The 25,623-nt window shown below is 41.0% G+C and overlaps 2 long non-coding RNA genes across 2 annotated transcripts in view; one reads left to right on the top strand and one right to left on the bottom strand.

Annotated features, from left to right (window-relative positions):
- The window catches only part of LOC107323687, a 122,394-nt gene extending 107,987 nt beyond the window's left edge, over positions 1–14,407 (bottom strand). Inside the window, exon 1 of the long non-coding RNA XR_001559315.2 lies at positions 14,363–14,407. This is a non-coding gene — a long non-coding RNA (uncharacterized LOC107323687). The remainder of the gene's footprint in view (positions 1–14,362) is intronic.
- Positions 14,408–14,470: 63 nt separating this feature from the next.
- Positions 14,471–19,883, top strand: LOC107323686. Its single transcript, XR_001559314.2, has 3 exons — positions 14,471–14,574; positions 19,440–19,555; positions 19,656–19,883. It is a non-coding gene; the product is annotated as an uncharacterized LOC107323686 (long non-coding RNA).
- Positions 19,884–25,623: the final 5,740 nt, after the last annotated feature.

Below are 25,623 nucleotides of genomic sequence, written 5' to 3'. Positions count from 1 at the left end.
TGACCTGCTCCTAATGAATCAGGTTTTTCATTCCTACCAGCAGAACCTTTCACTTTATTAATTATAATATCATATTCTAATAAAACTAAAATCAATCACTACTTGGATTTAGATGCCAGTTCAAATCTACACCACTGCAAATAAAAACCTCCTTCACCACTTACCTGTATTGTTTCAAGATCCTAAGATAGCAGCTGACATGTTTTGTCACCCAAGCTGCCAAATTAAATTTAACCATTGCTATTTTTCACCTTTTTTTCAGCCTAAGGGAGTTTTGACAATCATGCCCTAGTGAAAGCATTACTATTAAACATCCCTAGTACTTAGCATGCATTTTATGGGGCATGAAAGTTGCATAAAGCAGTACAAGCAAAATTAATGTTGAACATGTTGATAACTTGGCTCTGAAGAACATCAAACACTTAATCATGCGATTAGTAATTATACCAAGCACATCATAAGACAGCACAGCATTCCTAATATCGCCCTGAACTAAACACAAATTCCCCCCCCTCCACTCTCCGCTTTCATCTTCCAACACTTTAGAGGTGAACTCTTCCCTGCACAGTTTGTGCAACATTTATGGGCTCCTTATGCATCAATTCATTTGCAATCACTGGGGTACCCTGTCCATCATAAGCTTTTTTCAGCAGTAGTTCCTTCCCTGTTTCAATTATAAGGATGTAGAATGGCTGGGGTGGAAGGGAACTCCAAGATCACCTAATTCCAACCATTAGGTCAGAGTTAAAGCTTTGCTCAATGAGACAAACCAAGGAGCTGGATGTGTTAGTATTTGACTTTTGAGCACATCAGCTGCCCTGCACACACTCAGATGTACAACAGCACATCCTCATCCAATTAAACCAACTTCATTAACTGCAGTAGCTCAGTGGTTTCACAAAGTATCTTGCATCACAAACTACCCAGACTTCCCTTATCTCCATAAGGACCAGCAGAAGACCCTGTTTGAAAATGCATAGCTGCAAAAAGTAGCAGGTCACATCCTAATGCAGTCATCAGAGATTAAGTGTTCATTCAGTACATTATTACAATGCTCCTAAGATAAACTTGCTCGGGTCACAGAGGAATTCAACACATTCCTGGGTATTTTCCAACTTTATCAGGAAAAAAGAAAAAGTCAAGACTTCATCTTATTCAAAGGCAAACCCCAGCTGAAGTTTTAAGATGTTATCACCATTTACTTCCTTAATGAGGCAATACTTTGGAAAGAACACCCAGTTCCAGGCATCCTCACTTTCTCTGCAAGTGACTTCCATCGATCCCTGCAGCAAAGGCTGAATGTCAGCACTCAGCAGAATGCATCCTCCAGCCCACTGACTTGCTGCTGGATATGGGCTTCCATGGGCTTGGCTCTCCACCACCCTGCATTGGTATAATTGAGTCATGCCAGCCAAGCCCAACTAATGGGAGAGCAGCTAGGCCTATGACGATTAAGAAAGATATGAAAGTCAGCCAGCAAGGAGAAAAGTTATAAAGCTCAGCTAATCCATTATCAGCCAGTGAATATTAGCTATAGGACAGTGGTTCTTGCCAACTCATTCTATAGATCATCTCCAACATTTCATAACAGATCTAGCATTGTTACTCAGAAAAAGTATGAATTCTAGCAGGCATTTAGCCTTGATGAATTGCAACTACATCCCTTTACATACCTTTATTTGTCCTGCCACATAAGGTTTCTTTTTGATCTGATTTTGACTAGATTGAAATTAATCTATCAGATTGCAATCTAAAAGATATCATTAAAACAATGACTGTGTACATGAATCATGTTCAAGGATCCAGATCCTTAAAATCTTGTTATTTTATTAAGCTCTAATAATTGCTAAACCATGAATACTAGCCCAGTCAACCCCAAAATATCTCAGCATCCATGGAACTACTTCCCCATCAATTCCTAAACTTTGCTTCAAACTTTTAAATGGATAATATATCAAGATGAATAAGGCTCACGCTGCCATGCCTTCAACATGACATTCAAAGCTATTGAGACGGCAGTGCTGTTTTAAGATGATTTGATATTGCCCTTGAATCCACAACGCAGAGGCCAAGCTTGACATCAGCTATTTCAGCAGAGCACACTTGTAACAAGTGCTGCAGTGATGAAATCAAAGCGCAGTGTAAACACTAATTAAAGTCACTTCCAAAACAATCAGCCAAGTTGAGACTGTTGGGGCTTTGCTTATGCCTTGAACAAAAGCAGCAAGCCCTGGACTCTACCCCTGCATGCTATGTTGCATTTACCTTTAACCTCTTTATCTGCTCAGTCCTGCAGTTCTCTTGGGGGGCAGACTCTGTTTGCACAGTTGTGAGCACAGCTGGGGTCTTACTGCTTGATATTTTGATCCACAATGAATTATTCTCACCTCTAAAAATGCAAATAAATCGCATGCTCAAAGTCATTCTGCTTGCAATGGGGAGTTGCAGGAAAAAAATATAAAAAGCACTTTTGAATGACTGAAGCAACAGCAGCCACAGCTGGATGCTGTCATTTAGCACTATTTCCTTTGTCTGCCTGCAGAGCATTAGCACAGTCTATTGGGAATATGGAAGAGATAACCACATTACCTCAACTGGGCACACCTCCCAGACTTATATATCAGTCCTCAGGGTCTGGGACATCATACTGTCCTTTGGATCGTAACCCAGCACATCCCAACCACCTCCTGCATTGCTTGCCATTCTAAGTGACATTACATGATCACTATTCATTTATTTGCCAGAGAGAAGAGTATCACAGACTTCAAGCTCCATTTTTAACATCAAACTGCTCTAGTTCCTATTCAACAGTTCTTGAAGAAAAACCAGTTAAACAACTGGGAGCTGGAGTACAATGTGGGAAGACAACACTAAGCTCATAAACAATTTGGGGTTCCTTTGGTGTATTTTCTATCTTTAAGCTTCATGGTTCTCATGCTTTGCAATGAGTGGGGTTGGAAATCATTGAATGGCGTGGAATGGAACTAGAGAATTGTTGAAGTCCAACTCCACAGCAGTTCTGGGTTTAAGTGCTCTGAGTTCTAATTCCTCCTGGTCACTGATGTGATTCCATAGCTGGTCATTTGTATCTTTGTCACATCCAGAAATGAAAATAAATGCAATGTACCACAGTTATTAAATGGAGAAACTTAGGGGTATTTCTAGAACAGGAAGGTTATGGGTTTTAGGGGGACTTTTGCTCTTGAACTCCATCCATGCAGCTTTCCGGCTTTCTATGCCACTATACTTCATAACTTAGAATTATGCCCCAATTTGTTCTCTAAATGTCATTTTTACCGCATTCAAGCATTGGAAGGTGTTCAATTCAGGAAAATAATAAAAGAAATTACTGCGTTATCTCCAGCAGAAGACAAAGCCTGCACTGAGCCCTTGGAAACAGACTGTTACACCCAGTGGAAGCTAATAGGACTCTGCAGGGAACAAAGTACCCTCTGGCCAGCAGTCCAAGCGTGCCACCACTCCAGTGATGAAAAAGCATCATGTCCAGTAGTGGCCTTTGGTTAAGAAAAAGCCATCCGATCCATCTTTGATTCATTATTTATCCCACTATCAGCAGAGCAGCTTAAATCTGGCTCTGCTAATCTATATGTATCAGCAGGAAGGGATGCAATTACTACTAGATAATTGATAATAGAGATAAGACAGATAATGCCAATCCCATATCACAGGCTGAAGTGAAGTCTGTATGTGAGCTGGCTCATTCAGCCTCAACCTCATTCAATTTTTGGATGATCTGTAGTGGAAGTACAATGCAAACTCCCATTCCATCTAGAACATAGACATCCTTAAGGTTCCCCTCACTTCAAATCAAGCTGCTAGTGAATGCTTCTGTTCACACCTGCTTTATTAGCATCCTTATATCAGGGATAAGTTTTGTTCCAAAGTAGTAAATTAAGTTTAATTCCATTGAATTACCCTGAAGTGTAACTGAGCTCAAAATCAGGGAACTTGAGTCTGGTTTTATCCTAGCGGAATTATTCCTGTTTCCTAAGGTCAGTATAATTAGAGTGTTATAAAAATAGCACAAGGATGGAAGAGACAGAGCCTAAGGTTGTAAAAAGTGCAGGAAATTGAAGAATTCAGAACTAGATCTTATATATAGACATGGGTTGGGGGGATGGGTTACACAGGCACTGCTCGCTTGACAGCAAACACAGCAGAGGGGTTTTTTACATAGGATTTGCCAGTCTGGGACAAATTCATTTGTAGAAGCAGATGCAGCAGCTCAGCAAAGGCAGCAGAGCACATCTCATCAGACAGCAGTGCAACCGAGCTGAGGCTGGCCGTCAGTTCTGCTGTGAGAGCTCTTACTATCAAATAACAGTTCCATTTTCCCTCTTTGCACCATCATCAGCTTTCAGCTTCCTCCCTTTCACATCACTCTGCCACATTTCTATTCCCAGTTAATACTGCATTAGCAAGTACACAGCTCTGGATTGCGTATACTCTACACACACAAGCTACTGGAGGTGCTTCTGATGCAGAGAAGGGCATTTTGACAAGAGCATCTACAGAAGCAGCTTAACATTTCTTAGAGTTGCCATTTGAGGATGATTTTCTCTCAGTGCAAAAAACAGAGGGAGGCAAAGAAAAACAACTGCAGCACTGTTGTTCGTGGGCACAATCTGCAGGCTGATGTCAGATCTGCTCATGCTGACCTAGATGTCCCCATGGACTTCCTAATTCATGCTGCAGATACTGCAGAGATATGGGTGGGGTTTTCTATATGGGGGGGGGAATCTTCTGTTGAAGGAAGAGATTTAAAGATATAACCACATTGCTCAGCCCGAGAGCTCCTGAGTCTTCTGTGTCTCAGGAAAAGTGACTTAAAACAGATCTGTCTTATGCAGATTCATCTTAAAATTAATTCTATACGTGTATCTATGCCTCATATCTGCAAACTAGGACCAAATCCTGCACAGAGTTCTTTCATATTGAATATTTCCACTTGTTGGGGTTTTGTTTGTTTAAAACAGATAGGAGCTATAGAAACACTGTGTGTAGGAGCACAGACCCCAAAAATTAAGAGAATTAATAATATTTAGTTTTGCTTCTGTGATCAGCTCAAATCTCTGTGCTCTGTGGTATGGAAATGAATGGAGCACTCAGCCTGGGGTCCAATGTTTCATTCCCATTTATAAACATCCTTCTGCCACCTCACCTGGATTCTCAGTGGTCCCACCTATACAGTACATCTGACTCCTCAAATCTAAGACCACATCAGACCAAACCTATTGGCCTTCTGCACTTGGCACATGGAGTGAAATGGAAGCAGTCAGTGTACTACAAGCACTTATGACTGCAGGCTTAACATAGAATTTGCCAACACAAAGACCCATTGCTTTCAAAAGGCACTGAAGGAAGTTCTCACAGCCCTCTATGGACACTCAACTGCCCAGCACAAAGGCACTGACAACAAGCAGGTAAAAAGAGTTTGCACCTTCTTAAGCAAGCACCCATTTCTTATTACTCCCTGGGCTGGTGTTCCAGTTCAGGCTGTGCAAACACTGTTACTTTCCCACCAGCATCACACCCCACTGAGCCAGCACTGATTTGCACCAATGCAGAATCACAGCATTGGGTACTGAGCTTGTTTCACCAAACAGAACAGCACTTTGACACTCAGGACTGATGAGAAACCCATGAGAGTTTCTTGGCAGGGCTACCCACAGCCTTAATAACTGTGCAGCGCTAATTATAATAACTAATGGTCTGACTTTGTACACCAAGTAAATTCTACCATTGCTTTGTTTCTGCTGCATACAAATCTATTCTGCATTGTTTTTTTGGAAACAAAGCACAAGCAGAGAAAGAAATTCAGAATAACAGAGTAATAACAGAGTAAACACCAGAAAACACTCCTTCACAGCAACAAGTAAATACAAAGCAATGCAGGAGCACTGTTGTAAAGTATAGCCTATTGTCACGGGGCCTTTGTTTCACTATAGAAGTGATTTGGCCAATCACTCATTTAGCAAGTGGGGAAAATAACTGGGTAGATTGAGGGGAAAAAACTATGCTCATATTTCCCACCCCCCAAAGTGCAGCTAAGACTTCTTAGAAAGACTTTGCATTTATTTTTAAGAGCTGCAATGTTGCAATCATCCCCACATTCGAAGCTGAACTTGCACAGTGCTGGGTTTCACTAACCTCACTGGAAGCACCAACATCTCCTAAAGCAGCCAATGCAACCCCCATGCTAACACAACCACCTTCCTCCCATCCTCGTGCTTCCCACCCTAGATTGCTTTATCTGGTCCTAGACTTCAGGTACATAAAAAACTTAGGGCTCCTCTTGGCGGATGTATCATCCCTTCTGTAGGCCAATAATGTAAAAGCTACAAAGCAAGAAACTGCAATGCATTAGACCAAGGCTGGTCATAGAACAAATTAATTATGAATGACCTCAAACATCCCTTTACACTCCAGACAGAGCAAGTACCAGATCTCAAGGACACAGCTAAGGACCACTGCTGAGTCTCTGGGAGTTTTTACAATGATCTCAGAGGGAGAGAGAAAGGATGAAAGATAATGTAATGAGAAAGGTGACTTCCCCAAGTAGTTGAGCTGGGAACAAACAGAGAGCTCCCTTCTAAGGTCAGTGTTCTAGTCATCAAGTTATATTGTCTATAGTTTACTTGCTTGCACACCCTACTAAGCAGAATGGCATGGGGTGTGAGAATGACTATATTTCTTTACAATAAGAACATCTTATGAATAGGTACCCTATAGAAATGCACATGACTGACTACCTCCATCAGTCTCGCCACAAAGGAAAATAGGGTTCAAGATCACCTAACTGGGAATCTTCCCATGCGCTGCCTCTTGGTTTTGGCAGCTCTCATGCAGAAGAGCGTTACATCACCTGGCTGGATCCTTCCAGCCATCAGCATGGGAACAAGCACCCCACAGATCTGAGAGCCTGCAATACCTCTTAATAGCGCCTCTGAATATGCAGCCTGTTCCCTCAGACTAAAATTAATAGCCTTATTGGCAGGATGACTCAGGGAGCTGTAGTTAGGCATGTCTCGTCTCCCTGCATTTGCAATGAGATTTCCCTGATTTATTTTATCTGCAGTAATTAAGGCAGCCTTTTCTCCACCACCACTACACTGTAAAGACTTAAAAATAACACCAGGAGCAGCGATAGGCTAGACGAACAAGTCAGCAAGAAAATCATGCCAGCTTCTGCTGCTTCAGAGCCCACCTTGACTGCACAACAAAGCAGAGCCCATGGCACAGGGGTGAAGAGCCCAACCAGGACCCAACCCCATGAATGGAAGTGGCCCCAGCCATCAGCAGTTGGAGCTGTTTCAGTGCCATGCACTACTGCAGACTGAGCCCTCCATGCACTGTGGAATTGCACACACACTCTGTTTTGTCCTTGATGAGGAAGGGACACTCCCTCTGATGCAGTTTGATGCTGCAAAGCCAGAGTTGCTGCAGCAGCTGCCACTGATTTGCTCTGAACTTCAGACATAGCCCTGTTTGGAATAGGGAACACAGCAGCAGCCATAGAGTACTGCAGCTCTGCTGTGTTCTACATCACACCTAACCCCCCTGCAGCGATCTTAACCTTTAGCATAAGATTTCTTTGCTGCAGAGCCATATGCAATTCAGTGACAGGCTCATAGCCCTAAGGGTAAAAATTAGAGATGGATTTTATACAGCTGTCAAGGTTTCCTCAAAGCTTTGACAGAGCTCTGCAGGGCTGGATCTTACCAGAGCGAACAGGAGCATTTGTAGTTATTGCACCTTAGAGATGGCTTGGGGATTTGTTTCTCTGAACTTTTTCCTTCTATTAGTCCCCTGATTTCTGCTGCTTTCCTTCCTCTAACACAGCCCTGTTTCATGCACTTAACAACTCAGCTAATTATGAGAAAGAATCACAGTGCAATCTCATGCTAATGAAGGATTTTGTAAACTTCTGGAACTTTTTATACCCTAATACACAACAAAACAGCAAAAACAAGCCACGTTCCTGGATATGTACCCACTGAAACACACACTTGCTGTTAGTCAGACTGTAATAAAAGCATAACCACACCAGGACCTAAGCAGTAAGTACAAAGCAAAGCACCATAGACTCACAGATAACACTGTCTCCTGCACTCTGCTCTGATGTTCATGTACAGGAATAAACTACATTCAATCCCCCAAGGGAAACCAGCACTTAGAGCTTTTGCTTTAATTTTCATACTGACTTCAGATAGATCCAAGGAGTCTCAAGGAAATAAATGATGATTTTCATTATCAGCTCCTCTGCTCTATAGAAGAGACTTCAATGTGCTGCCACTCACACCAAAGCAATGTGCCATGGTTGTAACTCAGCTCCCATTTACTCCCTCCCTACACAACTGTGACCTCTAACAGCTTTGTGGCTCACCATGTCAGAAGATGCACATCCCATTCATGCGATGGATACAAGCAAAAGCCTCCACTCAGCAAATCAAAGGAAGAAAAAACACCTTCACACCATTTTGGCTCATACTGACTCAGCAGCCAAGCACTTTTTGCTCCATTTATTGCACATAGCACTGAAGTGCAAATTTAAACAGCGTATTAGCTATATGGGCCATCAGTTCCCTTGCTTCAAGGCAGAGCTGCCAGGAAGGAAATGCCCACCTTAATCAAATTACATACAAAATAACATTCAGCGCCTGATGGGCTGTTTGTCTGCACAAGAGAAGCAACAAATCAGATGCACAAGAGGGGTTTCACCAAGGATTCATCATCCTTGTGTGTCCTAATGGTTATTTATCTATGCACAGAGACACACTGGAATTGAAAACCCATGCTTTTATTCCAGATGTTCATTTGCACCTACACGGGGAACAAATGTAGGAATTGGATCCTAAATAGCTGAGTTAAATTATTTCAATAAGAGCATTCATAACAGAGAGATGCATTGCATTTCATTAGTCATCAACTAAATACAGATTAAAGTATGACAAACCACACTAAGCTCTGTATGCCATCAAGCTGCTACAGGATTATTACCCATTCATTACAGCAATTAGCTTGATACAGTAACTCAATATCAGTTTGTGCATCACAATTATGGAAGATAAGAGCCTGGTTGTTTTTATCTTTCCTCTTTGCTTTTGCTCTACAGGTGGCACGTTAATTTATAGATCAAGAAAACATACCATGATGCAAGAAAGCATTCTGGTCAGAAAACTTTAAAGTGTTGTCCTCAAAGACAGGGAAGCCCTTGAGAAACCTAAATGTAGACACAACACTGTTCACTTGTAGATTCTGTGGCAAAGCCAATAGGACCAACCCACAGGAGATGCCAACCTGTTTGCTGCAGGCCACGTATCCAGCAAAACAACTCAAACCTGGCTCAATTCTGTTTTGCTGCTTCCCATCACTAAGCAGCAATCTGCTGGTGTAAGCTGATCAACATCTCTCATGTTCAGAGGACTGACGCCAGCCAAGGAAATGCTCCTCTATATTTAGCCATGAGATGTAAGAGCATAGGCAGGGAGATGGGAGATTTACACTCAGCCATCAGCAAAGCATCATACAATTTTCATAGCATCGATCCAAGCTCGAGTCCCCTTTAGCACCCCTTCCCCTGAGCTTATAAATTCTTCCAGGTTTCTCATTGTTTTTAATTTATACACTGCAAAAAGCACAGATGTTTCCCACGAAAACCACATCACATGAATTAACATTTCCTGAGATCACTAATGATGAAGCAAAGCATTGCCCAAACTCAAGGGAACAACAGCCCCCAGTCTGATTTCAAATTCCCATTACAACCCCTTCAATTAGTTTCCTAGAATCTTTCTTCCTCCCAATACACAATAGCAGGAGTTAGCCCACTTACTAAGAAGTATTTCACTGCAGCTTATTCAACTCTGAAACCTGCATTGGCTGCATTAATCTATGTGATGTGTTGAACTAACCCATTGAAAAGTAAAGCAGACATTGGAATATCCAATGGCACTTACTAAGAAATTATGGGGCCAAGTCTCATGTGATCCCTCATAGGGATACCTTAATGATAAGAAAAGGTTTTGGGTTACCCTGCATTATTCTTAAGGCTTAGGGCCAATGAGTAACCCAAATGTACCTGTATGTAATTCACAGTGATGTTTAAGAATTAAGCACCAGACATAAGCAAATGGTTTGCATTAAATAAAGTAGACATGATCCTAAGAATGTGCTAGTGTTAATTGGCATAGCTACATTGACTTTAGTGGGACAATGTCAATTAGCTGTAGTTGATGGTCTGAAACCCACACGCTGAGATCCAAGCAGATGAAAAATAGAAATGTAGGTTGTCTGCTGTGCACTTGGAAATGCACCTCTTGGATTAAGGCTGCAGACATGGAGAAATGGAGGTTCATGGGATAGTGACATTCAAATCCCTACAAGGTGAGATTTGTGCCTCCAATTTAAGCTCATGTATTTGAAAAATGCCCTTGTTTATATCTGAAACTAACATAAGTCATGGGATAAAAATATCCACAGCACTTTTCTCCCCCCACAGCCAAATGAAATTAAACCCAAAAGTCATTTATTTACAGCATATGCTTATCTGTAATATCTATTTATTATAACAATTACACTGGGGATTATAGTGCAACAAATCTTGTGCATTATTAAAGCCTACAGGTCTGTAATTTCCCTAAGTAAACACCGTACCAATGCCTTTTGCAGGAGAATTCATTTGAGATGTCATTGCACAATGAAAGAAACATTTTGCATGGGGATCTTTGGCAAAAGGTAATGAGGGATGGGGGACAAAACACAGGAGAAAGATCTTGGGTTGTGTAGGGTGTAACATCACAGCTTCCATTGAAAGAGAGTAAATCTTTATCTATCTGGAAATAGACACTATACAGACTGGTTAGATGCTATAAATCCACCCTTAATCATTCTGCCCATTGGGGGTTATGCAGCAATGGGTTTTGATGGGTTGATGTGAGATCATCTCAGAGAGGCCACTAAAAGCTACTAAACATTTCTCAAACACAAAATCCTCACCCCAAATCCTCAGCCAATGGGTAAATTCTTATTTCGTGGGACAAGAGAAATAACTTAGTTCTAAGAAAAACATGGAAATTCCTTGAGATTACTCTGAAAAAACTGCGGTATAATAGTTTTCATTCTAGGCAAACTGAAAGCAGAAGAAAAATACAAACTTACACATGCACCAGTACTTTATATTTGCTTCTGTTTCACATTATATATCCAATGTGATCCTGGACTAGGAAGGCACATGAAGTGTGACTGATTACAAGTTCTAATGGATTTTCTTATCCATTCACCTTCTAATTGAAGTAGATTGTTATATATTACCCTGGCCAACATATCTTCATCTATTTTGCCTCTCTTCTGAGGGATATGCAAATCAGTTCATCCAATTAATTAAAAAATGGAAAAACAACCACACAAATAAAGAGGAAAATCCAGCATTGCTTTGTCTTTCAACACTATCTTAAGTATTTATTTCATATGACCTAAAGGCCACCACTTTGCTGTGACCTGGTCCTACACATTACTGCAGCCATCATCCAGTAAGAACTCCAACAACAGCACATTTGAACCAAGCCCTTCATTGCCTTTTGCTTCAGAGCATCTCCAGGAATCTACAACCAATTCCCTAATGTAACTGCCTGCTGCATTTTAGCAGTAAATTTGATTGATTGCATTTGCTTCCAGCTCTCAGATGTGATAAAGAGATGTAGAAAAAGCATAAGTAAATATTTATCATTCATTCCCTACACGTGCACAGAGCCATGAAGGTTTTTAAATACAGGAAAAATCAACATCTCAAATTAAGATTCACAACTTATGCAAAGCTTCACATCTGACCATATGAAGAAAGCCACGATTACTTCTTGAAACAGAGTGGAAGAGGAGGAGGGTCCATTTCTTATACACAGCAACTGCTGTCAGATAACAGGAGTTTCCAAACATGGCATCCTCCAATCCTATATCTATACCCATCCCTGGCTACTGTTAGAACTTGTGAGTCCATATGTAGACAAAAAGTGACAAATAGAGATACTATTTCCAAGTCAAAGTATTGTCAGAGGATTAAACAATGGGTTTTGACAGATCTCTACAGCAGTAGTAAGCAAAAAATGACTAATTGGTTAATTTATGGCAGCACATGCAACTTTCCCTTTATGCTAATTTAATCAATGCAGAAACTTTAACTTTTTTTTTTTTCTCCTTCCAATGATCAGATCATCAGCAAAATACCCCGGAACAGCCACCTGACACTTGCTTTATCAAAAGGAAATGGCTACAAGTAAAACAAATTATTAAATGACAAATCCTTGCGGTGCTAGATCTAAATGAGAATGATTGAAGACATGTGGGCATAGAGGGCAACAGCTAGCATGAGATAATTAGGTATTGCTGCACTCTAATCTTGAGGGAATCCATTTTTTCCTCCACTGAGTAGCAGTCTCCATTGCTGATCAAATTAGTAAATTCCATTAAATATTCCCAGCCTCCATTGAACTAGCATGAATGATACTCGTCAAAGACAGCCCAGTTTCACCACGACAGCTTGCACTAACCAGATGAGCACTGGCTAACCTGCTTTTCTGTGATGTCCCCATGTCATCATTTACCACCCAACCCTGATTTCCTACATCTGCTTTCTTTCAAAAGTCATCGAGAATGACACAACCCCACCCAATTTCTTCTTCCCCCATTACAGAGACACTGGCATAGAACCAACCACACAGGGAAAGATCAGGAGTGATTCCTTAGGATATCAACGATGACATGTTCAGTCCCCCTGTCTCTCTTATATGTACAAGAAAATTACTTTCCTCTCCAGTCAAATCAAGCAAGCTTCCTCACATCCACTGCAGGAAAAGCCTCACACGGAATAGCTGAGGATACAGATTTACCCCACATAACCCACGCATGCACACAAAGTCCCTATGGCCTGGTAAGAAAATGCATTAACATATGGGATCCTCACTGGATGCCTGCAGCAGGGACACACATCCCTATCAATTATACATCCATGGTGCTGAGCAGGCATCAAATGCAGACATTTCAAGTGTTGATGCGGAGCATCCGCACACAGATCTGCTGTCTGCAGAGGACAGAAACCCACTGCAGCATTTTCTACCTGAGCAGTTTGACTCCACCTATACAAACATGCCCTGATGCTGTAAAACATAAATGTTTTACTGCATAAATGAGTCAGAGCTCTAGAAAGAGGCAGTCACGCAATGTGCCAGAGCCACTTAATCCAGACAAGCCTGATTTTACCCTAGAAAACCCTGCTTGCTTTCTAAGCGTCAAACTTTGCTTTAGCAGTGCATTTGTATACTCTCCTCTGGTTTGACTTTGTATAACCTGAGCTCTTAATTAAGCAAATCTTAAGATTATAAACCCCACTGAAATGCAGCCCTCGTTGCCATCAGACTGGGATACTTCCATTAGTGAAGGGACTATGAGTTTAGGAAAGAACTACTTGCATTCCACAGACGAGGAACTGGCACAAGAACACAATGTGGAAAAAGCTAGGGCCCAGAATGAGCCATCAAAGTCATCACTGAGTCAGCAGCAGAGCCAAGAACATAGACTTGGCAAGAAGAACCAGATCTATAAAAGGAGGAGACCTTCCAAGTTAAATTTCCATTTGTGTTATTAATAAAGGAAAAAAAACCTCTTAGCAAACAACAAGAAAAATTGATTCCATCCTCCAGCAGAAGATCTAATCAAGTTACACAAGGTGACATCTCTAGAAGCCAAGCATTTGATTACAGGGATGGGTGCTTAATTAAAATGGCTGCATACTGCATCTGCAGCATTGTAGCTCAAGGGAGAAGACTGATCAAATCTGTGGTCAAAATAACCTTTGCTGACACTTTAGGAAGAGCCCAAATCCACTCCATTGTTTAAATAACATGTGATTGCATTTAACAAGCTAAGCTCTCGACTCAGTTTCCACTTATAAAGCTTTAGGATATGTTCTCTCTCAAGGCAACTTAAGTGAGCAATTGGCAGTGTTAGATATTTTGTTAGGTTTTATCTGTTGGGTTTAAAATGGGATCATTTCTCTGCACTCTAAGCAGAGTGTTTCAGTTTCCAGTGCTCCTTCTCAATGAACCATCCGTGTCTAACAGAGCATGCGGTGCCACATGTTGAATCTGGAGCATGGCCACCATGGTGCTACACCAAGAGATGCAAACCCAACCTGCATGACTGCCCTGAGGTCAGGGTCCAATGCAATATCCCAAAAATCCATTAATCTCTATCCAGGTAGCATCATATTGGAGAAAGCACAATCAGGCTCTTTCAACCCAAGTGCATTCCTGATTAAATTCACCAACCCCCCCCCCCAGCAACCTACCAGCCTCAAAATCCACGTCCCCTTCCTTTCTCACACCCATTCCATTTCTTCTGTTACCTTTGGTGATCATCACAATGGCTGTTTCCCAGCATCACCCCCTCCCTCTGGAATGACCCAACAGTGCTATGATTAAGCAAAGGGTGGGAGGCACCTCACAATGGCAATAGCAGCATCAAGACAAGGCCTGCTCAGTTGGTACCTGCTTCTTCAGGGTAAGAAATCAAAGGCAGCCAAATATGGCATGAGCCACATCCCTGCCGGCTATAGAAAGTCATACGCTTTCATCAGACTTCCCAAAAGATTACTTTTCCATTGGAAAGCTACTGCTTTTTTTGATCAAAAGATTTATAAGAGTCCTAAGGAAAAGCCTGGGAGCTAGCTCAGCTATACATCATCTCTGACATCTTGACCTAAATAAGACATCCCCCATAGAGTTAATGAGGATATAATTATATCATGTACAGAGACACAAAAGCAAGCCTTTTAGAGATGGAAAAATGACTGTCCCCAGGCTAGGCTGAAGTTAATGCAGGAGACTTTCCTCATTCATTGGAATGGTGTAGATGATACCGAATTACTCCAAGGATCCCCCAAATGCTGAAACTAAACGAAACATCTCCTCTGGAACAGAACCACTAGAAGTGTTTTTAATTAGAGACAACTGTTAATCAGGAAAGTTGAATGCATCATTCATCCTGATTCATTACCTTCAGATCCAGGCTGAGGGAGGAGGGGCTGCAGCTAGAAGAGCATTTTTAGCTCAAAAACAAAAGATTTGCTTAAAACATCCCCATTGTGAAATATCCCATTCATTATCACAGCAATGCTCTTCGGTACTTTAAAAGTAAGGAAAAAAGCCATTCTGAAGAAGGATAACTGAAGTAACTTTTGATGAAAGAACACTTTGAAATCACTAAACTAAAAGGAACTGAAGCTTTCACAGTCTGAAGTTACAGAAGTAACAGTATGGGAAGTACAGGAGTCAACTCCCATTGCACTCCCACAACTTCCCACTGTCACCATCTCAATTCAATCTTGCTCCAGGAATTCAGGAGTCAGTACCAAGAGTACTTTCATACAAAGGCTTCACAGGATTAAGCGATAAAATTAATGGGAACGTCTTTGTGTAGGAAAATGTAATCCGCAACATTCATTGAAAGAAGCAATCGCAGCATTTCCACAGCCAAAGTGAAATGAAATTAGAAAACAATTGGCCGCAGCTTAGAATTAATGACTGTTTAAACGTTATAAATGCAATATATAATCAAATCCAAAGGACACATTATTCAGCATGAAAAGTAACTACAGCAACATCTCTTAAAGCAGTAATCATTTGTGACTTAAACTACAAAGCAGATGAATGCTGGTTTTGCTTACAGACTGTTTTTCATTTGTAAGAGAATTAGGCGGAATTACTCAGGACTCACCACTTGTACTCAGGAGGAAATTATAAATGTCTGGAAAGCAAATATTCTTTAAACAGTGTTTTATTCCATTAAAGCCCCTCATCTTAACATTGGTTTAACTGCAAAAGGAAAGAGCCCAGGAACAACAGGACATGAGGTTGGTTTCATTCTCACTCTCTCCCTCCTTGTAGAGATGCAGCTATTTAAGTTCCTTCTGAATTTGGACTTTTAAAGGTCTGGCCTCATTCACTCTTATTTTGCAGGAAAGATGATGACAGCACAACACTACACAGCTGCAAGTCAAATGTGTAGAAACTAGGAAATTCATCTCTCTATTACTAATGCCCCTTCACTATTAATTAACGATGGCAGCATTTCTTCTGAGTAGGCAATTCATTCTACCAGCTATGCATGGAGGGGAGCAGAACATCACATCACTTCTCAGTCACACACAGAAGGGCAGAAATGGAGCTTAAACCCAAATGGTGATAAAACCCCACTATGTTCTACCCCATATATTCTTGGCTTCAAGACCCCCATTCCCATTTCTGATGATGTAATGAAATGAATCAGAGAAGCATCTCCATAGTGAAGAATACTAAGCTGCTTTTGCAAAACCTATATTAATATTTTCTAAGTGGCTCACCCTGAGGGCATCCATGGATCTCACACCTTAATTCACTTGCTCAGATAAGAATCTTCCAATATTCCCCAACAAAAAGGATAACACTGCTTATAGATCATACAAAAAAAATCACCTCTTAAGGACACAGCAACATACATTCCTTCATAAAACACCATAGGGTGACTCTGCTTTTCTTAAGCCATTCTTCTTCTGCAACCTTGGCTCCTCAAGCATTTTTACATAAGCTTCCCTCTTTCTCCTTCTGTGCTCCACATGTCTCCAAAATTACTTTCCAAATGCAATTAACGAGTGCATTAATTAAATTATTATGACTTCAGCTATTTTTTGGAATATGTCCTCAGCCACATAACAAAAACCACAAGCTGCTCACATCCCCTAAATGACTCCATCTTTGCTGCCATGTTTTCACTTCCCTAAGTGTCATTAAACACGAGCCAAAGGTTTGTTTTTAGGCACGTATAAATGAGAGCTACACTGCAGCATAGCAGAACAGCACTTGCTTCTTCCAGATAAAGTTTGGCCCCTGAGACATATTAAAGAAAAACAGGAGGTTTCCACAGGCACCAAGTCCCTGCTTCATCTGTTGTGTACCAGTGGCTATGGCAAAAGTCTCTATGTAATTCATTCTAAGATGAGAGGTGCAGGAAATGGATGGAACACAGTTGTTACTTAAAGGCAAAATGGAGCTGTATTATGCTGACCATTGCAGAGCAGATAAGGAAACAAGAAACATCAGCCTCTTTGTTCTCAGCCAACATCACCTTAAGATGCATTTCAACTGATTGAGACACCATTCATAGTCCAAGGATGTTTAATTTCTACTTCTACACCTACAGAAGTGTGACAGACATTCAGATATGATACCTACTGGTGTATTGACTTGAAAAAAGGTCAGTTTTCTTGCTACATCCCCTTTGATAAGAGGGATATTTTCCAACTGGCTCTATAGAAGGAAGTACTATTGCTAAAGGCAACACAGGAAAACACAGGAAACAGCAACTGCTTGCTCAAACTCCAGATGCATTCCCACTCTGGGTATTACAAAGGAAAAAATCCATCCTGCTTGATTTGTGCCTATACTTCAATTCTTCTGGATTCAGTGGGTCATAAAGTTAAGCACACAGGGTGGTTTCATTCAGCCAGCTCCCAAAGCCGTGTAATTTCCCTGTGCAGCTAATGGTAAGAGAATGAGTCATGCCAGAAGAGAACTTTCCTTTATGTCTTCTCTTCCACACCAAAGTTTTCTGTCTTCTAGTTTGATATAAAAGGTTTTTCTTTTTAATTAAGTGTATACTGCTGTCTTGCAAGATCACACAGCTCTGATGTATTTTCCTTTCATTTTTTCCCCCCTCTGCCAGAAGAAACCAGACAATATTCAAGATTAAGTTACATCTCTTGCTACATATACTCAAGGCTTAAAAACACATCATTGCTCTACAACCATCTCCCCTTCTTGAGGGTTTTACTGGACAAACATTAACAACTTGCTTTACAGCAGCCCTGGATAACCCACGAAAGGCAAAATAAACAGCTTATTCAAGAGCACAGTGCACATAACAATCAGTACTCTTGACTCTCAAGATTAATAGCAAGAATTCCCTTCCCTGCTGTCATGCATCAGATGTGACTGGTGCTCAGAACACACAAGTGAGGCCAGACCTATCTCCAATGAGTCATCTGCCTGCAAATGTGAATTTCAGCTGTGTTTGAGGAGCTGCATACACTTGAGAAGCTGTCTCACCCAATCAGCAGATAGGCATCTGTCTGAAAACACAAAGACATTAAAGCCTTGCCTTTGTCTGTGATTATTAACCACAGAGGAGGGTCAGCAGCGTATAATCTGTTTATTGATTTGCAGGGCTTTGAGGGCAGCTCCAAGGAAGCTGTGAGCCCAGCTGTGTTCTCCCCCACTTTTGTGCCATGCAAGCCTTTATTGGAGAAAATTAAATACCGTAATGTAGAGGCTGCTGTGCTTGCACAACCACTGATTCTTGGCTGATACCCACAGCTTGGCCTGACAAAAATAACAGCATGTTCTGCTACAGTGTCAGCTGAACAGCCAAAGCTCTATGACTAGGGGCAAAAACAAGTCATCTCCTCTGTGACTTGGAAAGAGACACGACTTCAAATATGCCTTCACCGATGGGTTACATATTTGCTCTTTGGAAGGCTCTTGTCCTTCACAAATCATAGCTGAGAAGAGCATGATAACTACACACCCTGAAGCTGCAAAGGCATTGAGCACGTGCTTATCTTTAAGCAAATGAGTACTTTTAGTGAAAGATTCACTACAACCAAAGGCTCCTAATGGAGTAGTTCAGTTTTCATCGCTATAATTCATAACTATATACAATGTGGTTAAAATCCCCAACAGAACAATGAGCTTCACTGTGCTGAGATCATTAGTCCCAAATAACTCACAATTCTGTATCCATCAGCACCCCCTCTGTACCTCATCCTCTAATACCCAAATAACAACGTGCTGATAGAAGTAAGCATCATCTTTGGCACCAATGCCAGTCAGCCTGCTAAATCCATGGGAGAACCCTGTATTTCAACATGATTTTGTTCATTACAACACTTGCAATGCTCTATGAGATTTGCAGACTGATGCTTGTTTGGGCAAGGCAGCATTTTGTCACTATTGTGTGATGGGTTTCATCTACATGATTCCTGCCTTCACTAAATATATCTTTTTTTCTTCTGAATCCAGTTAAAATATAATATTTATGGCCTTCCTCAGCCATTCTCCTGAGAGAGTGGCATGACATTTATTAAATGTTTAATGACTTCATCTCAGCTTTGAATTTTGTGCAAGTGAGCATTTTTATGGCTACAAGAGCTGCCTCAAAGCCACAGCTTTGCTCCACTGGGCTTGAGGTGAGGCTTTGTATTAAGCTATGGGTGCTAAGAAGCAGGTACTGCTCATCACTTACTGATGAACAGCCCGTTGGCAGCATGATGCTGATCAATTACTGAATCTCTTCCTCCCATACTGCACAATTTGACCTTTATGTCCATGCAGAAATCGCCCAAAAGCCTGTTCTCCACCTGCACTGAGCTGTACCCTGAACATCAATTCCCAATGAAAGGCTCTGATGGATGAAATGAGTTCCTTGGCCTCACTCCAGCCTTGAAATGGTAAATGCTTTTATCCACAAAGCCACTACAATAATTGGCCTCTTTGTGTTGGTTGGGAACACATAGACCAAGCAAGTCACCTCCTCCTTCTCTCCTAAAGGTCATCCATGAAGAAAAGCTGCTGGGAAGGAACCCAAGAACAGCACAGAGGACCTTACCCATTGCCTACATCCAGCATGAGGACAGCAGTACCTCGAGCCCAAACCCTTCACCTGCCCTCCCCACATCATCATTCTTTGGTCACTGCATACACTGGGGAAGTCAGATGCAGCTCTGTCACAGCTTACACTGCAGCAAAATATAACACTCAAGCATACCCAGCACCGAATCGTATCTCAGAATTTAGGGTCTGAAGGAGGTATTACATTATTTAACAGGAAACAATATTTCGGGAAGAACTAGCAAAGGAATTAGCATGAGAAACTAACAGAAAAACTCATCCCCTGAAATATGATTGCATTAGGATGAGAATCTATTTGCAAACAAAAAGCCGTCTGCTTTGATACTCCAAGTCTGAAAGCAAAATTGTCTAGTGACAAAAGTGATTTAACACAAGCAGCCAATTTGTGTCTCTCCAGCTTATAATGCACGAAGTTGTGGGTCCAATGTAAACACGTGGAAGATGGTTGGCATTGAGAGCAATGCTCTTGAAGTTATCCTGCAGTGCTCTTAGACCATAATGAGAAGGATGTTGGTTGGTCTTGTCTAGATTTTGGGTACCAAGGTAAAAACATGCAAAAGGATGTTTTCTGGGTTACAACTGGACTCTATCCTTACCTACCCTAAGCTTCACAAAACACACAAGCTTAACATGCATGGAATTTTAGAGCTGAAGCCTCACTGGGTGTTATCAATATATTAAAGGATTGTCAAAGATGCAGAAAGAATTTAGGCATTTTCCACCAAAATTCAATAAAGTCAGTGAGGGACTGAAAAAATATTTAAGTTCTAACAGGTACAAATACATATCAAAGGAAAACAGAGCACCAAAATGCTACTTGAGGCCTTTGAAAGAAAATCCCTTCTGTACTTACATAACAAAAGTCACTTTAAAGTGAATTTGAGCTTTAAGAAGTAACTCATAAAAACTTTATCTGACATGAAGGTATTAATGAAGAGAACAGAAGACAAGGAAAGCAAGAGATGCCCTTATGTGCAACTGTGCTTTTGATGTACAACTGCTTTCCTTGGCTAAGGGATGCCCATATCAGTGCAGAGAACCCACATGATGCCACAGAGGTACTGACTATAGACCAGAAAAAATGGGCTCAATTCAAAGCAGCTCTGAGATGCTCATAAGGCATTCCACTGAACCAGGTTTTGTTCAGCAGCATAGTATTAAATCAGCAAGAAGAGATTCTCTTTTTATTTCTAGGCATGCAAGAACACAGAGTTACCCTGCGCTAATCATCTCCCAGCCTACACACGACAGTTTTTACATGACTTTAAGGAATCTATTTTCTGTTCCAGGAAATAAGCCCATTTGTGATAGCTATAAGGTATTGTTTTGTCAGCTCTCAAACACAAGTGAGATTTAACTAGGCAAAGTGCCAACGAGTGATGCTTCCAGGCAAAGCCATCTATTTAGCACCGGGCTCATCATGATCTTCCTGATCCTTCCGACCTTTACTCTTTGTATTCTTTATGTCTGACTGTGCTCTGCCTTCACAATTCAGTTCACACCAAATAAAACCAACAGATTGGAGCACTGAAATGGTGGAATCACCACTCCCAGCTGTAAAGCCACATTTATTTTCAGCTGACTCCAACCTTTCTGCAGTTAAGCCTTCCTTCCTCTGTTTTTAATATGCAACGCTGAGCTTTTATTATCAATAATGCAAAAGGTGCAAGTAAAGCAGAAGCCAGCCAGGATAACCATAAGCTGATACATTAAACTGCAGATTTACTACACCTCAGACATCCATACATCACCATTTAACAACCATCTTATTATAACAATAAGTCAAGAAATACAAAAGTACTCTCAAGTGTAGCAAAGCAAAAAGACGTACTGAAACTGGGTGAAACATGCCCTAGATTTAGAGTGATTAGTAATAAGCAAAACAGACAGAAAATGGACACAACTCAGTCAAGATCACTTCTAAATCCATGTCTTAAAATGATGGAGTAACCTGGGGGAGCAGTTTGCAATTGAGACCTTCACCATGTCCTCAGTGTTCAACTCCTAAGAGCTTACATACAGAGGTATCAGCACTAAGAGGGATTGATATGAGCACCTCCATGCTAAAGCCACACTTTCTCAGCCTACATGGAGATTGAAGCTTCAAAAGTCAACAGCTCATGTATATTAATATTAAACTCCTCTTGGAAATTCAGCCTGAACAGAAGACATGTTAGTAAAGTCTCCTTCAAAATTGTTTATGGCCAAATCATCCTGGTTGCAGTTTTCAAATGAAGTTATTTGTTCAGCTCTACTCTGCAATAACAGCATAGACTCACATATGTATTTTAGACTTTGTATTAGATGCACATCTCATTTTGCTCCAGGAGCTCCTTTGCAGTAACCTGCCATTACATTTCTCCTAGCAAAAACCCATACAATTTAGATTCAAATATGGCTCATCTTATTCCTTTCTTACAATTCCCCCTTATGAAGAGGACTCAGCACCTATGGGGACATGCATGATCAGCAGCACAGGATGGTTTGGTATATGAAACAGTTTTACATCTGTAAGAGTTCAGCTTATACAGCACTCTCCACTCTCTCAAGGACAACCCCTTTACAATGCATTTATAAAGCACCCCAAATCTACATTGCCCATCAGAGAAGGTTAAACTGGCTTCTATGAAAGGGGTGCATTGGTTAATTCCTTCAGCACAGTCACATTTCCATTTAAGCAGGCCACCATGTAAATTAATGATAATTGTATTTATTTCTAGGGGAAAGAATACTGCAATTAAATGTGTGGTTAATCTATTGTATGAATTAAGAAATTCATACGCCGGGCTAATTCTGCTAACACAACAGATTGCTGCAGTCCTCATCCTTCCAATCAATGATTTAATTGCAGTGCCCTTGGGCTGGACCACTGCTCTTCCCTGCTTAGCTTCAGACATTGACTGAACGCCTTAGACCAGCAATGAGCAGCCACTCATTGATTACGAGTTAGAGTGGACATAAACCCTGCCTGCCTCCAAAGTCAAATAGGTAAAGGTACAGAGTTCCCTAAGAGTAATCCCTTGTATTTCTCAAAGGACTTACTCCACTTCTTGCTGAAGCAGCAGATAGTGACCGCAGACACAGCAAGGGTATTGGACTAGCAGGAGCACCACTTGGATCAATATGGCAATTCCTACCAGGCCTCTCATTTTACCCAAAGTAAATGCTCCACGCAGCATTTTTGGGCATCTTGAAGTGACAGATATTGCAGATCATCAAGTCGGTAATTTTATCAGGAGTAACAGTGAAACAAATGCTCTCAAGAATTAACAGCCATCTGCTGCCTGTCAAGAAACAATCTAAATGTAAAACAGGAACAAGATGAAATACACTCAAAATCTGCCCTTAAATGTGTTTTTACACCTTTATAGATTACCTAAATATGTAGTACATATATAAAAAACATAAGTGTAGCACCAATTGCCTTCAGTATATCCAGTGAACCTACACTATCAGTGCAAAATGGCGTGTACACTTGGACAACTTATCCATAGCTGATAGAAGGGCTGAGACTGAATAACCTGACCTACACTGAGAATTCCAATGGAAGCAGAGGATTTATTAATGGACACTCATGCAGTTCTCACTAACACAGGGAATTTGTGGCAAGCTGCTTTGCACTGTGCTAATAAAATGCCTGGGACATTGCATTACCCTCATTCTGTCTCTGAAGGTCACTGACAGGCAAAGCTTTTGTTCCCATTAACTAAATTCTGTTCCCCAGGCCAGGTGACCATATATTATCACCTTGCAGAGAAGACATTGGCTGTGTTTCTACTTCTTTCAGCTTTTCAGTCTCCCAGAGGAATTTTCTCTGGCAACCCCATCAGAGTATGCAAAATTAGCTCCAAAACATATGGCAGAAAACCCTGATATTCTCTCACCTTTCAATGAGAAATGTTTCTCTGATGCCAGTTTAGTTCAGCTGAGAAGCCTTCAGAACCCCCAGAACATCTCAGCTCTGATGTATTGCAGAGCTGCTGATTAATATTCATCTTTGTCATCAATATGATGCTTTTAATATCTATTATTTTAACTGGTTATCCAAAATCCCTTAAGTTCTGCTTAAGATTTCTTAAGCAGACATGCTTCTCACCCAGATGACAGGCAGCAGTGACATGAGCAGCTCCTCACCTGCACCTCCTTCTAACACCTAAAACATACTTTTGCTTCCAGCTCATTCCATGCCCAGCACGATACGCTATGAGGATTGATAGAGTGCCATCTACTGTCCCAATTCAAGCTTTTCCTGTAGTTTACCACCTGAGAAATAGGGCTAAAAATCAGGCTGAGCTTCACAGCAAGGATAAGCTGGGCTGGGCTGCAGAAACATCCTTCACTTTAGTGCATCTCTCACTGCTTGAGGCTGAAAAGCAGAGTGCAGAGGAAGGAGATATCCTTGAACAAGGACCTACACATCAAGGCACACATACAGTAAGCAAAGCCCATATATGACACAATGTTTGATACAATCTGCATGTACACAGGGCAAACTTCTAACAGCTTCAATAACATCCTTGAGTCCAAGATGTATGTCAAGACCACATAAAACATGCCAACATTGCACAACAGCCTCTCAAGCCATTCTGAAGATTTCAGGCTAGACAGTTTGCATAATTTCTACCCACTGTCTGGTCCGTTGCTTTACCTCCTTTGCTCCCACTTAGGGACAAAACAGAGGAGCAGTTTAGTCATAAACAGTTAAGCACTTAAAGCAGTGATGAGCCTGACTGCCAAAAATGGGTATCTTGGCCCAACATGAACTGCTTTCAGCATGAGACAGGATTGGAAGCCATGCATGAAGGCACAGCCCTCCACCCATTCTTATTAAAGCCACTTCGTGCCTTGCTCAGATGTGCTCCATTTAATCAAAATGAGAGTGAAATGATATTGTACTGCCAGCATCAATCTGAGAGTGATTTGTGCGGAGAGATACACGGCTAAGGCTCTGAACCCAACAGAGCAATGTCTTCTTTGCCATACAGTGCCAACAAAATGCTTCTTTCCTGCAAAATTCTGAAGAAAACAGAAAGCTTCTCTAAGCATGACAAAATTCATACCAACAAGATGTTAAAGAACCCCCCTTCCACCAAGCCTTCCCTCTTGCTTCCCTAAGAACCCAGGGTTGAGGTTTGCAGAGCTTGAAGTCTGACTGGGAAATTGGCATTAATTCAGTATATTGATTTGTGCATTAATATTCCATTACCTCCACAATATGAAATTGAAACCTAGACAACGTTTAAATTTATTGCTACTTTACCTCCCCCCACCCCAGTTCTTGTTAAATCGCTGTTTCTTCCATCTCCAGAGATAGCTAATGAACAAGCTTCAAGCCTGACATTAAATCTCCCAGTCAGACAAAAGTTAACCATGCAGAATGCACTTAGAAAATATATAATATTGTGATTCTTAATAGCTTCCAACACTGCCCATCTTTAAGGCTCTTTGCCATTAATTTCATCTTGGCTTTGAAATACTCAAGACTACTGAAGGCCCAAGAGCTGTACCAGCAAGAAAACCATGGAATAGTTCCATGCAAAGATCATTTATTATAAATAAATGGATCATTTATTTCATCAGTAACTTTTTGGAAATACCACTGTTATGATTGACCACCAATATACCCAAAAGAAGAGCATTCAGACTTAAAACCCAAGTTCTTCACAGTATGAAGTAGAGAAGAATCTACACAAAGAATTTATACCACCTTAGGTTATGCCCCTATTAGGTACAGATAATATCCATTTCCAATTCACCCAAGATATTAAATGCAGCATTTACATTCTGTGCTTTCAACGCTTGTTATATTAAACGAGCATAATTTATAACAGATCCATCTACCTGCAAATTGCTCTGCCTTTGGCTACGGGCAATAATATCAGTTAGA

This window comes from Coturnix japonica, chromosome 22 (assembly GCF_001577835.2).
Source record: "Coturnix japonica isolate 7356 chromosome 22, Coturnix japonica 2.1, whole genome shotgun sequence".
Lineage (NCBI taxonomy): Eukaryota > Metazoa > Chordata > Aves > Galliformes > Phasianidae > Coturnix > Coturnix japonica.
This window is presented reverse-complemented; position numbering and strand designations above follow the sequence as displayed.